Below are 14,410 nucleotides of genomic sequence, written 5' to 3'. Positions count from 1 at the left end.
TGCCCCAACTAGGTCTGACTTATAATAATAATGAATAACCGTATAGGTCTTTGTTTATTTAGTGCTTTTTAAATTGTTAAGTCATGATCATCAAAGATCCCAGGAGATGTATATACCTTATTGTCATCTTTTGAAAATGGGAAAACCAAAGCTTAGAAAGATAAAACAGTTTGCTCAAGTCACATAATTGAAAGATGTCAATCCCTTTGATTAAACTAACTTTGTATAGCATAACAAGTGCTCATCCTAAGTGCCCTCCTTAATCCACATCATATATTTCACCCATCCTCCCACCCACCTCTCCTCTGGTAGCCATCAGTTTGTACTGTATCCTTAAGAGACTCTTTCTTGGTTTGTCTCTTTAATCCCACATATGAGTGAAATCATATGGTATTTGTCTTTCTCTGACTTATTTCGCTTAGCATTATACTCATATCTCCATCTGTGTTGTGGCAGAAGGCAAGATTTCATTCACTTTTATGGCTGAATAATATTCCCTTGTAAAGGTAGCTTTTACTCTTGAAGCCTGTGCCAGAACTCCATGGAGTAGGAGTTTGGGGACTTGGGTTAGATTACAATGTTTGCATGCTTTTGTAAGTACCTATCTAGGTAGAATATTTTGTTTCCAATCATTTGTATTGCTGAATGAAATACATAGGGTTTGATGATTTTATCAAGTAGAAAATCAGTAAAGGATTTTGATGGATTCACTGCCATTAGATTTCTTATCTGTCTTGCATTTATTTAGAATGCCCCTTTCTCAATTTGGTTACCTATTTCACTAAACAAGATACTGGGTCTTTGAATCATATTAATACTTAAAAGTAGTGGACTATAAAATCATACGTCAGCTCTATTGATGGGGAAAATAAATGTACTTTTGTTTGTTAAATGTAATATAAACTCTGCTTGGGTTAAGTTTATGATCAAGTATTTTATAACGTAAAAAAAAGCTCTTGAAAAGTGTTATTAATACATGCTGATGAAAGCAAAACCTTTTTAAACAGAGTTTTTAATAGAATTAAGAGTAACTTGAAGAGTTAGTTTTCTCTGAAAACGTGAGATGGAGAGGGAAGGATTCAATGTAAGATAAGAATAAAGCTTTTAGGGCAGCCTGGGTGCTCAGTGGTTTAGCGCTGCCCTCGGCCCAGGGCGTGATCCTGGAGACCTAGGATCGAGTCCCATGTCGGGCTCCCTGCATGGAGCCTGCTTCTCCCTCAGCCTGTGTCTCTACCTCTCTGTCTCTGTTTCTCATGAGTAAATAAATAAAATCTTAAAAAACCCCACAATATTTGTAATAAAAAAAAGAATACAATTTTTACAAATTTAATGCATAAAATACCAGCTGAGGGAACCAAAACATAGCACATTAGGATGACACATTAGTATAAGTAATTTTTCAAATAAGTGACATTTTAACAAATGAGATGAATCATGTAGAGGATTTTAAAGTAAACTTTAAGAGAGAATAGCTATTGCAAAGATTTGTTGACAAATTTAGGCAAATTTTAACTAGATTTCTTTATGAAAGCCCTTTATTGTCTTTTCAATTACTTCTTCATTGCCCAAGTAGTTGAATATATATAAGACATAATATCCATTTTGAATGTTTTCTTGCAGGTAGGAAAGACATTTCTTTCTTTCTTTTTTTTTTTTAGGAAAGAAATTTCTGCCAGGTATAGTTTCAGCAGCTCAGGGAGTGAGTGCTATGGATTGTAGGTAGGGGAATGGGAACACAGTTTGGTAGGCTGTTCTTGTGCCACTGTCTGTCCTCTCTGGAGTATAGGAGAGTGGAATTGATGAGGGCTTGAAGTTCTTAATTTCAGTAAGCAAAGTTGTGTGTCCAAAATACCTCGCTCTCATTTTATGCCTGAAAATAAGGTGCTGTTTATTGTGCTGGAATTTCCAGAATGTTAGATATATGTTGAGTTAAACATAACTCAAAATTTACATGTGTTTTTAGGTTTCTGCCTCTTTGCATGGCCTATGTTTTTCAAGCCATTAAAACAAATAGCTAACTTTGAAGGATTTCCTTTTTTTAAAAAAATTCTCTGTAATTGTGTTACCTGAATGAACATTCAATAGTGAGACAAAGAATGCCACAAAAATGGAATTTCAGTTGAATTATTTGGTTTTCCTAGAAAAATACTTGAATTGTACTTTTTAGTATTTTTTAATTATTTTTATGACATCACAGAGGATTAACTTTCTGTGAGAAATATCAGAGGCTAATTACCTTCAACACAGAGACCTTACCTCATATGTTTTTATGTATTTTATATATAATATCCTTCCATGAAAGGATAAAGAGTCATAATTGAAATTAGGAGAAAAAGTACCACAGATTTTGTTGTCGATCACAATTTGAGAAATGCTAACTCAAACTAAAGTCTAAGTACTTTTTTAAAAAAAAAGATTTGTTTATTTATTTATTCATGAGAGACACGGAGAGAGAGGCAGAGACACAGGCAGAGGGAGAAGCAGGCTGCATGCAGGGAGCCGACGTGGGACGTGGGACTCCATCCCGGGTCTCCAGGATCACACCCTGGGCTGAAGGCGGCGCTAAACCGCTGAGCCACCTGGGCTGCCCTAAGCACTTTTATTTTAACAATATATAGTATTCTATGCCTTGTACAAATATTAACTCAGTTACTCTTCTTAATACCTCAATAAGAATAGGTACCGTTATTGTCCTGATTTTGTAAATGAGGAATCCAAAGAGTGGAGGAGTTATAGTACTTGCCCAAAATTACATGGCTAGTAACAGTTAGAAATCAGATTTTAAACTCAGTCCTGGGGGCACCTGGGTGGCTCAGTGGTTGAGTGTCTGCCTTTGGCTCAGGTTGTGGTCCTGGGGTCCTGGGATCAAGTCCCACATTAGGCTCCCCGCAGGAACCTGCTTCTCCCTCTGCCTGTGTCTTTGCCTCCCTCTCTGTGTCTCTTAAAACAAAAATAAACCAATGTGAATTTGCATTAAAAAAAGTAAATTCAGTTCTGGTTACAAAGTTCCTGTTCTGTGTTGGATTAGTCCATTAATATATGTTGAGAATTATCAGTGCAAATAAAGAAGTCTTTATTATTATCAGTGCAAATAAAGAAGTCTTTTTTATTTAATCACAGGAATTTTTGTTAGTCTTTGAGCTCTGAATCTTTTTGTCTGTGAACTCATTTTGAGAAACACTTGTCTAAATTCCAGAGAAGTTGCTTCGAAGTTTGAGTTCTAGGTCAAGCAGTTTTAAATGATACCCAAATTATATTTTTAAAAAAAGGCAGTGGAAAATTACCTATTTTGTAAATTCCTAAAGGGTATGGGATGACTTTATTTAGGTTACAAACAGATTTGTGTGACTTGGATTCCAGGTATACATGTTGCAGACTCTTAACACTTTTAGTAACAAAAATAACAAAACGTATTTCAGAAAGGAGAAAGAATGACTTCAAATTTACTCTCACACATTCTTTCTTCTGGTATTTTCATTTTGATTTGTGAAGGGAATAAGTTGACAAATGATCAGTAGCCAGGGTCCTGGCAGTATCTGTAGCAAGTTTTATTAATCTTTTAGATTAATAAATACTCTTCTTTTTGGAAGTTTATGGAGCTTACATGTAACAGTTGACTGTGTGGCTTAATATGATGTGTACTTTGTTCATAACAGTCCTGCAGGGAAGGGAATATACCTCTTTTTTTTTTAATTTAAGATTTTATATATTTATTCATGAGAGACAGAGAGAGAGGCAGAGTCCTAGGCAGAGGGAGAAGCAGGCTCTCTGCAGGGAGCCTGATGTGAAACTCCATCTCAGGACCCTGGGGTCAGGACCTGAGCCAAAGGCAGCCGCTCAACCACCCAGTTTCCCCAAATATGCCTGATTTAAAGATGAGAAAACTGAGGCATAAAGAGACTAGGAGATTAGGCCATAATTTACATAACTAATGAGTACCAGAGCTGTGATTTGAATTCAGGTCAGCCTGAAATGATGCTGCTAGCAGCACTTAAAAATCTACAGGCAATTGGTAGGTTCACTGTGGTAGGATACTTTAAAAGTCCCACTATAAAGTTGATTCGATTCTTGAGAATCTACAGGCAATTGGATACTTTTGAGATATATATTCTTTTCTTTGGTCTGAGTATCAAACTGTTTTTGAATGTTGGTTATGTTCTAAATAATTGTTCTCCTACCTAATTGCTCCTCCACCCCCAAAGTATCTTGAATGTTTGAAATTATGCAGAAACTTTTTCTTTGATTAGCTTTGTGTGTCTGTCTACCTGCCTTTCTTTCTTTGCTTTTTACTGATATATAGTTGATAAGTTGTGTTATTTTTTAGCTGACTGTTTTTTCAGGTTTTTTGAACTATACAGAACATATTTTAATGGTTTGTATGATTTTGTTTTATTATTATTTTTTACAGATTTTATTTATTTATGTGGCAGAGAGAGATTGCACAAACAGGGGGAGTGGCAGGCAGAGAGGGAAAAGCAGGCTCTCCATGAGCAGGGAGCCTGATGTGGGACTCATTCCCAGGATCCTGGGATCATGACCTGAACAGAAAGCAGATGCTTAACTGACTGAGCCACCCAGCTATCCACTTTGTATGATTTTAAAAAGAGAAAAGCTTTTTAAAAAGTGGGAATTTTCAGAATAGAGAACCCAGAAATGGACCCTCAATTCTATGGCCAGCTAATCTGACAAAGCAGGAAAGAATAGCCAAGGGAAAAAAGACAGTCTCTTCAACAAATGGTGTTGGGCACATTGTACAGTCAAATGTAGAAGAATGAAACTGGATCACTTTTTCATACCATACACAAAATTTGACTCAAAATGAATGAAAGACCTAAATGTGAGAAGGAATCCATGAAAATCTTAGAGGAGAACATAGGCAGCAACCTTTAATCTTGGCTGCAGCAACTTCTTGCTAGACATGTCTCAAGAGGCAAGGGAAACAAAAACAAAAATGAACTGTTGGGACTTCATCAAAATAAAAAGCTTTGCACAGCAAAGGAAACAATCAACAAAACTAAAAGACAATCTATGATATGGAGAAGATATTTGCAAATGACAGATAAAGGGTTAGTATCCAAAATATATAAAGTTTAATCAAATTCAGCATTCCCAAAATAAGTAGTCTAGTCAAGAAACGGGCAGAAAACATGAACAGACATTTTCCAAAGAAGGGAGGGAGGGAGGGAGGAAGTGAGAGAGAGAGAGAGAGGCAGAGGGGAAAGGAGAAAGAATCTGGAGAAGACTCCACACTGAGTGTGGACATTCTTCCAAAGAAGACATCCAGACGTTTAACAGACACATGAAAAGATACTCAACATTACTCATCATCGGGGAAATACAAATCAAACCATGATGACATACCACCTGACAGCTGTCAGAATGGCTAAAATTAACCACAGCAGGTGTTGGCGAGGAGGCAGAGAAAGGGAAACCAAAATCCTCTTACACTGTTGGTGGGAATGTAAGCTGGTACAGCCAAAACATATGGAGGTTCCTCAAAAAGTTAAAAATAGAACTACCCTATGATCCAGCAGTTGCACTACTAAGTATTTATCCAAAGGATACAAACATAGTGATTCAAAGGAGCACATGCACCCCAGTGTTTATAGCAGCAATGTCCACATTAGCCAAATTGTGGGAAAAGCCCAGATATGCATCAACAGATGAATGGATAAAGATGTGGGGTGTACACACACACACACACACACACACACACACACACACACACAATATTACTCAGCCGTCAAAGAATGAAATCTTGCCATTTACAATGATGTAGATAGAACTAGAGGGTACTATGTTAAGTAAAATAAGCTAATCAGAGAAAGACAAATACCATATGATTTCACTCACATATGGAATTTAAGAAACAAAAAGATGAACATAAGGGAAGAAAAATAAAGATGAAAACAGAGAGGGAGGCAAACCGTAAGAGACTCTTAACTCTAGAAAACAAACTGTGGGTCACTGGAGGGGAAATGGGTAGGGTAATAGGGTAACTGGGTGATGGACGTTAAGGAGAACGCTTGATGTAATGAGCACTGGATGTTATATGCAACTGATGAATCATTAAATTGTATCCCTGAAACTATATGTTAACTAAATTGAATTTAAATTTAAAAAAAAAAGTGGGAATGTGTCCATATTTTTCTCATAATTGGCATCCATTTTGGGTAAACAACTGTGAATAGTTTTGGTTATGTCCATTGCTAATGATGTAATATTAATTGTAAAACAGAAATTCTTGGGCAGCCCAGGTGGCTCAGCGTTTTAGCACCGCCTTCAGCCCAGGGCATGATCCTGGAGACCTGGGATCGAGTCCCATGTCAGGCTCCCTGCATGGCACCTGCTTCTCCCTCTGCCTGTGTCTCTGCCTCTCTTCTCTCTCCTCTCTGTGTGTTCTCATGAATAAATAAATAAAATCTTAAAAACAAAAAACCCAAAATCTTTATGAATTCTCTGTGAATATTCTTTTTTTTTTTAACTTTTTTTTTTTTTATTTTTTTATTTTTACTGGACCTTACCACTACAAAAGAAAAATTATAGTTTCTGGTGTTTGAAGAAACACTGGAAATTAACATTCTAAAAATTATTTAATGGATTAACTTTTTGAAAATAGAACAGGTATCTATTATACTTAGTGTATATCACTGTTTTGGTAGATTTTGTTATGAGTATCTATTGTAAAAAGATAAATACTATTTATTTTTAAGTTTTTTTTGAAGCTCATTATCCACATTTCCTTAATAGGCTAGTTATTTATATAAGCCAAAGGAGTTTTTAAATTATTTTATTTTATTAGTATGTATGTATTTATAAGAAAGCTCTGTGCTCAAAGTGAGGTATGAACTCATGACCCTGAGATCAAGAGAGTTGAATACTCTACTGACTAAACCAAGCCCTGAAGGAGCTTTATAAAATTAAGAACAAACAAAAGCCTAAGCCTTCATTTATTTTGGAGCAGAAATTCAAATGTATGATGTTTAGGATGTACTTTTCAAAATGTTACCTTAAAAATTAGTTACTGGTTGGGACACCTGCATGGCTCAGTGGTTGAGTGTCTGCCTTTGGTTCAGGTCGTGATCCTGGGATCGAGTCCCGCATCGGACTCCCCTCAGGGAGCCTGCTTCTCCCTCTGCCTATGTCTCTGCCTCTCTCTCTGTGTCTCTCATGAATAAATAAATAAAATCTTAAAGAAAAAAAAAAAGACTTTGTGAAGAAGGGATGGGACTTAATGATAGGGTTTTCTTACATATCCTATAAACAGAGTTCTCCTGAAGACCATTTGCCAAAGATTTAGTATAGAATAGTGAAACAGCAACCATCTTATGATAAAGAAATATTTTTTTAAAATCATACATACAGCAATTTCTGATAACAGATGTTTTATTCGGGAGATGATTAATTTTTTACTAGGGTTTAGTGAGCCAGTGTGACTTTTTTTTTTTTTATCAATTTTTAGAAGCAATATAACTTCCTATCATTAGGTGTTTAAAGCTTTGAACATGACGAGGCTATTGATTTCACTGAATCCTTAGCTTTTTTTTAAGCTGGCATTTTGAAGTGATAGTTCAACAGGAAGCTAAGGCGTTTGTGTGTTATCTGAAGGACAGCACCTTTGGCAGTATGACTGCACCTACTGTTAAGATATTTATAGATATAACTTCTTAAAGTTTCTCAACAGGTACTTAGAGATACGAGCTTATAGACTAGAAAGAAGAATTCTGCTTTCTGAGCTATGGGACAGTTTTGTTTCCAATTTAGAAACATACAGGAGGTTCAAATTTATAGAAATGTTAATTATAAAGTATTTAATCATTTATAGTTGTAGAAAATAAGGCTTCAAATACATTTGTTGATTTTCAGCTAAATTGTTATGTGTGTGTGTGCTTGTATATGTGTCATGTTGGTGGTAACGGTGGAAGCGTGGGATATAGTGTCCTGTTCCTTCCTGAGTTTTCTTCTCCAGTTGCTTATTCACATTTTCTGCATGTGGGTTTATTCTGAACCCTTTGTGTGAACTTCAGTTCTATTTATTATTTTGTTCTGCTAACTTATAAAAGGAGTTTTAACAGTCTTACAATATAAGACAAATACACTAAAACAACAGGAAAGTGATGAAAATCATTAATGAAGAATGAGAATTAAAGGGAATAGGGTGAATGGATGGTCAGGAGCCTAAGTACGTGTTAACATATAACCCATGCTGAATAATGTACTGACATTGTGAATACATCTTACCACGGAGCATCGTGGCAGCCGAAGCAAAGAGAAAAAATTATAGGTTGTCTAATTTCATATGCATCTGGTATATATCAGAATAGATACGTTTCCTAGTTCTAAATTGACGTTTATTGCATCTTTGTAAAAAGAAACTTGCAGCACAGCCAATGTGCAATGTTTTCTCTTAGTTTGCACAAAAGGCAGTAATCTGGAAGCAATCTCCTACCCCTCTTTATGACTCTGGATAAAAACAGAGGCCATAGAGTTAGATTATTTTTTTTCCTGAAGTATTTATTTTTTTCTGGAGTATTTACCTATGCTGTTATACAGTGGTACAGGTTTGTAACTCCAATTCATACAAGGGATAAAATATAGGGAATCTAGATGCTTCAGAGTAGGAACAGGCTTGGGCAGTTGTGATACAGCAAGCAAGTGAATATTAATGCTATTAGCATGTGTCTGAATTGTTGGCATTTTATTTTAATTTCCAGGAGAAGAGAAATTAAGTATCTGGTATATGTTAAGTACTGTGGTAGATTATTTCTAATTTATTATTCCATTTAAACTTAACAGTTCTGCAGGATTGGTACTATCCCAGTTGTATAGATGAGAATATTGAGAGTGAAAGGTTACATTGTTTTCCTAGGGTATATAGCTAGTAAACTGGACATAGAGCACGTCTTTATTCTTTAAAGTTCTTTTTCTTTCCAGTTTTTCACCATACCACACTGCTTTCATACATTTTTAAATATGAATGTTTAGAATCTATATATTAAACATGTTTAAGATCCACATATTTGTGTGTGAGAGACGGGATTCAAATGGTCGGTGTACATTGTTTTCCAGAAAATACTTGCTCTGCATAATGTGTAGTGCCCAAAGAGACAGGTGCTATGTAGTGACTTTAAAAGAATTAGGTTACAGTTTTTGTTCTTTTGTTGCTATCAAATATTTATTGAGCATTTACTATGTGCCAGGCTGTGTGCTAAGTGCTTTATGTGAATAATTTCATTTGATTCTCAGAACAAGTCAGAAATGGGTACAGAGGTTAGGAAATTTGTCCGTTAACAGCTGGTAGAAGATATATTCGGTAGTTATATTCAGTAAGGCAAGTCTGACTCTAAAATCTGCGTTATTGGCCTTTGCACCGTGCTGACCAGCAGAAATAAATTGTTAGCTATAAATGTGGCTATATATGTAATTTAACATTTTTTTTAAACATTTATTTATTTATGAGAGAGAGAGAGAGAGAGGCAGAGAGGGAGAAGCAGGCTCCATGCCCGACGTGGGACTCAATCCCGGGACTCCAGGATTGCGCCCTGGGCCAAAGGCAGGCGCCAAACTGCTGAGCCACCCAGGGATCCCTAATTTAACATTTTCTGATAGCCACATAAGAAAAAGTAAAAAAAAAAAAAAAAAAAAAAAGGTGATGTTAATTTTAGTAATATAATGTATCAAAAGTATTATTTTAATATGAGGTCAGTATGAAAAATTATTGATATATTTTTGATGTTGTCTTTGAAATCTGATGTGTGATTTATACTCAGAGACATCTCCATCTGGACTAGCCACATTTCAAGTAATTAAGAGCCACATGTGGTTAGCGGGTGCAGTATTGGACATCTCAGTTCTACACACTACACTACAGGGAATTAGAAGAAGATACATGAAATTGTATAGATTTTTGAAGAATAGAACTGGATAGAGGGAGAGATGGCTGACTATTTTACTTTAGACCCTTGGCTTTTTTTTTTTTTTTAAAGTGGACATGTATTATGCTGATTTTTAAAACTTGAGGAATTTTCTAATTTAAATACCAATATAAGGCATTCACAGATGATTCAAATAAAATCCTTTAGCGTTCTGTATTAAAATAATGAGAAGGAGCGCCTGGGTGGCTCATTGGGTCCATTAAGCATCTGACTCTTGGTTTCAGCTCAGGTCATGCATGGTCTTAGGGTCCTGGGATCGAGCCTCATGTCAGGCTCTGCACTCAGTCTGGAGTCTGCTTGGGGATTCTTTCCCTTTCCTTCTGCCTTTCCCACTGCTTTCTCTCTCTCTCTCCTTCTCTAAGATAAAATAAACATTCACTAAAAAAACGAGAAGATGGCTTTGGCCTAGAATGTTGTGATTCAGGAGTTGTCAGGGATCTATTTTATCTCTGTAAAATGTTTGATTTTTTTTTAACCTGGGCTAATCCATATGGTTCTGCCAGGATGATCTACTTAAGGAATTTACTTGCAGACAACTAGATTAGTAGATTCTTTTGTTAAAGAAGTTATTACCTTGATTATTCTCATAGCATTATACTTGTGTGGTCTCTTCTGCCATAAAGTGATACTTGCATTTCTAAGAAATTTGAATGGAGCAAATGTAGGATGTAGCATACTGAGTGTGTGTGTCTGTATATATCTGTCTGTCTGTCTACAGTGTTGAGAAGGGGAGAGAAGGCTATAGGGAAAGGCAGGACAGTTATTAGGACTCTTTGTCCTAATAACAAACTAAGTTGGATTTGAAAGATTGAGGGAACTTATTGAGAATTCAGTATTTCATTTCATCTGGCTTTTCCCCTCCTAAGAATAAGAAGGATGATAGGGAAAGAAACAGCCTTTCAAATAGATCTTAGCAACGTTACTATCTTTATATTAGTTGTTTTAGTATGTACAGTGTAGAGTCACCTAAACAGAATTCCTGGGATGCCTCCGTGACTCAGTGGTTGAGCATCTGCCTTTGACTCAGGTCGTATGTGATCCTGGGGTCCTGGGATTGAGTCTTGCATCGGGCTCCCTGCATGGAGCCTGCTTCTCCCTTTGCCTGTTTCTGCATCTCTCAATGTGTCTCTCAATGAATAAATAAATATAATCTTAAAAAAAAAAAAACAAAACAAAGACAGAATTCCTTTGTTAATCTGTCAGAGTGGAGAGAAACCCTTGCTAGTCACACCACCCCACTGTAGAGATATAATCAATAGCTACCTTCGTGATATCAGAAGGTGTTCCCTTATATTAGATTCAATTATATGTAATTTAGGGACAAAAATTTGTGCTTTAGTAAAAATGAGTTTCATTCCATAGTACATATAAAATTGTAATTTAACAAGGTGTTTATACCCTTGCCCCTCACACTTTATGAGTAGACAGTTTTGGTTTTACCAGATTGCTCTCTACCTTTTTATTTTATTTTTTATTTTATTTTTTATTTTTTTAAATTTTTATTTATTTATGATAGTCACACACACAGAGAGAGAGAGAGAGAGAGAGAGGCAGAGACACAGGCAGAGGGAGAAGCAGGCTCCATGCACCGGGAGCCCGACGTGGGATTCGATCCCGGGTCTCCAGGATTGCGCCCTGGGCCAAAGGCAGGGGCTAAACCGCTGCGCCACCCAGGGATCCCTACCTTTTGATTTTAAATGACCAAACAGATGCTGTTACTTAAAAAAATGTATTCATTATATTTTAAAAACTCAAAATCACTTGCTTATTATAAACAAGATAGAAAATAAGTATTCACAATAAAATTTCATGTTTGTCCCTTGTTCTCATCTCTAGAAGTAATTGCCTTTTTTTTTTAAAGCTAAAGGAAGGATGTATGCTTATTTTCTTTTCCTGATTATATGAAGGAGTATAGTTTCTATTTGAATTTACTTTTCAATGTTTATTTCCCTTAAAAAGAGTTTTCTTTGGTACGTAGAGCATTTTAAGTTTTTGTAATAACTGATAATTATTCTGTTTTTGATGTCATTTCTTTTTATTTTAAAAGCTTTCTGCTGTTCTATAATTCTTAGAAAATACTCCTATCTCCCTGCTTTCCCCCAGTATAATTTTGAGCCCTTGACTGATTTCACTTCCCTCTTGGCCTTCACCCCTCTTAAACTGGACAGACAAGTTCTTACAGAGGTAGAACTAAGGTTGATTCATGTAAACAATTTCTGTGCAGATGGTTAGAATTTTTGGTTAGGGAAAATAAAAGCCCTTATCCTTTCTCCTTTGTTATTAATGACAGATGTGTCTTCTTTCTGTTTTATATTACTGTCCCTCTGTATCTCTTTGACTTTCTTACATCTAAATTGCTTAGCTAGAGCTCTACCAATAAGATTCCAAAGAGATCCGTTAGTTTTGTTGCTAAAAAAGAGATGAATGTAGCGCTGATGGAAGAAATAGGCTTGAAGTTGTCTTTCTAGTTTATATGGAATTGTAGCCCTCAAGGCACTACAACTTTACTGAACTGCTAAATGAGAAGGTAAAAATGCCTTCATTTAATTGTCTTCCCCTTTTAGGTTAAGTTAGGTGTTTATATGTTTTGTAAATCACCTTTAATTACCATGAACATAAATTACTGTTTTCAAGATCCCACCTCCCCTCCCCCCCATAAGCATATCATTTAAAAGTTTAAAATGAGTCACACATTTTTGCCTAGACACAAATTGCCAATATAAAATGGTCTTTGATTGTATCCTAAAATAATGGAGTTTTTTTTCTTTGGGTCCTGTAATTTTCTTTTTCGGCAGTATTTATTAAATTAATCTAGTATTGGATTGCAGTAAACAATCTGACCAAAAGACATATGTTTTCTTTGTTTCTTTGGTACAGATTCAATGGGTTAAGTAATTATGCAGTGGTTCTCATCTACATACACAATGCATTCTAATAACCAACTTCTGTTTACTGTGGAAAATATTGTAGCAGTAGGAAACCATTCCTTCTGCTTTGCATTGTAATATTGTATGAAGCTACTATTTACTCTACTAGCTATTTACAGTTTAATTGCTTGAACATATCATACTCATGGTGGTCTTCTATCTACTTTAGGTGCTTGAGGCATTCTCATTTTTTTCTTCAATGTCTTTTCTGATATGCTTTAGAGGTCTTGTTTCCCATCCTTTTCTGCTCAAAATAGACAGCTACATGGATTCTTTTAAAAACTCCTCTCTCACTAATGAGTTGAAATTACTCAGGATGTGAGGGCAGCTTTTAAGGTCCTGGAGAATCTCTTGATCGTTAAGCATCAAATTTTGAACCACATTTTTCTTAGTTGTCAGAACACTGTCATTATGTTAAGATAAAAATGTAAGTATTGAGACTGATTTGGTTTTGAAACTAGTGCATTCATTGTTATACTTGCATGAATGAAATCAGATGAGCCCTTGTGTTTTACTACAGTGAATCTTCAATTTCCTTATAACTTGTCCTCTGCAGAGTTTACATTGATGCCCTTAAACCACCCATTGTATGCCAGATACAGTATTTCTACATCAGTAACTTATAATTTTGACTTTATGTGTTGGTGGTACCACTTCCCAACTTGGGCAGTTGAAGGAAAGGTAGGGGGCTTCCTTTAAGGGCTACATGCTGTGTTGCAGTACTGGTTTTTATAACCAGAGATTTTCTCTCTTCTTCTTTGGTAAGATTATGGTGTTCCTCAGAACTCCTAGACTGGCCATGAGCTTGGAATTTATTTGTCCAGGTCCATGGTGTTTACTTCCTGATCCATCTTCTCCTCCACCGCAATTCTGACTTTGATGTCTTTGTTTACTCTGTGGGAGGGAAGAAGGAGCATTATCTGACTGACCTGGACTTGACTGACTCAATTCTTGCCAGAGGACCTAAGAAGCTCCCATTGTATCATCAGACCTTGAGATATTTTACATTTCACATAATTAAGGAGTTGGGTCAGGGGAAAGTGATTTTGTTCCTTTTCCCTTATACCTGAAATGAAAGGGACAGCTATATCTACCATCTGTTCAGACCAGTTGTGAAGGTCGTCTTCTCTCACATGCCAGGTTGTCAGATGGATAGAATCAAAAGTATGGATTATACGTTAATGTGTAACTTTTTTGGAATAGTGTTCTCTTCTCTCCCTCAACTAAATTTATTGTTCAAATTTTAATAAAGCATTAGTGTGAATGTGTAGGGGATAGCATGTATTCTATTCATTTTCCTAATTTGTTTTGTTTTGTTTTCATGTTGGTATATACAGGCTAAGTTCTGATTTGTGTATTATAGGTAACATGTTCGGGAAAGGACTCTTAATTAAAATTATTAGAATATGATTTTTAAAAGCATTGAAACAGAGTTATATTAGGGGTCACAGTCAGGCCAAGGGTTGATGACTCGCTTTTAAAGAACTGAGGAAAATATAAGCAACATTAAGGAAATGTACTACAGGTAGTAATTTTAAATATAGAACC

General features: G+C 35.8%; 1 protein-coding gene and 1 long non-coding RNA gene across 5 annotated transcripts in view; one reads left to right on the top strand and one right to left on the bottom strand.

Annotated features, from left to right (window-relative positions):
* The window catches only part of OLA1 (Obg like ATPase 1), a 163,931-nt gene that overhangs the window by 29,369 nt on the left and 120,152 nt on the right, over positions 1-14,410 (top strand). The gene's annotated exons all lie outside the window — the stretch shown is intronic.
* The window catches only part of LOC112668121 (uncharacterized), a 131,321-nt gene that overhangs the window by 74,130 nt on the left and 42,781 nt on the right, over positions 1-14,410 (bottom strand). Inside the window, exon 7 of one of the 2 annotated variants that reach the window (XR_007408607.1) lies at positions 12,647-13,756. The exons of the other annotated variant lie outside the window; for it this stretch is intronic. This is a non-coding gene — a long non-coding RNA (uncharacterized LOC112668121). Of the gene's footprint in view, positions 1-12,646; positions 13,757-14,410 lie in introns of those variants that run through there. 2 annotated transcript variants of the gene reach the window in all.

This window comes from Canis lupus, chromosome 36 (assembly GCF_003254725.2).
Source record: "Canis lupus dingo isolate Sandy chromosome 36, ASM325472v2, whole genome shotgun sequence".
NCBI classification, from domain to species: Eukaryota; Metazoa; Chordata; class Mammalia; order Carnivora; family Canidae; genus Canis; species Canis lupus.
The sequence above is the reverse complement of the archived record's forward strand: the minus strand, read 5'-3'. Positions and strand labels throughout refer to the sequence as shown.